A 560-nucleotide genomic window follows, 5' to 3' on the forward strand; every position below is an offset into this window, starting at 1 on the left:
TAGATGCAGGTATTAGGTTGATACTTGCCCCAAGATCACATAAAGCTTGCTTGGTACAAGTATCCTCTAATGTGCATGGTATCATAAAGCTCTCGGGGTCTTTAAGCTTCTCAGGTAAGCTTTTCAGAATGACTGCACTGCATTCTTCAGTGAGGTAAACTTTTTCAGTTTCCCTCCAATCCTTCTTATGACTTAAGATCTCTTTCATGAACTTAGCATAAGAGGGTATTTGCTCAAGTGCTTCTGCAAACGGAATCTTTATTTCAAGAGTCCTGAGATAGTCTGCAATGCGGGCAAATTGCTTATCCTGTTCCGCTTGGCGGAGTTTTTGAGGATAAGGCATTTTGGCTTTGTATTCCTCAACCTTAGTTGCTACAGGTTTATTACCTACAGAAGTAGGTTGGGAAGCCTTTTTAGAAGTGTTGTCATCAGCACTCGTATATGTGACTGATCACCCTCTGGCATTTGAATGCCAGGTGTGGACGCTGGAGTGGCGTTAGACGCCACCTCCTTGTTTGTTACTGGCAAACCATGCTCCCTTTGGGCATTCAACGCCGGAT

This window comes from Arachis duranensis, chromosome 3, assembly GCF_000817695.3.
Source record: "Arachis duranensis cultivar V14167 chromosome 3, aradu.V14167.gnm2.J7QH, whole genome shotgun sequence".
Lineage (NCBI taxonomy): Eukaryota > Viridiplantae > Streptophyta > Magnoliopsida > Fabales > Fabaceae > Arachis > Arachis duranensis.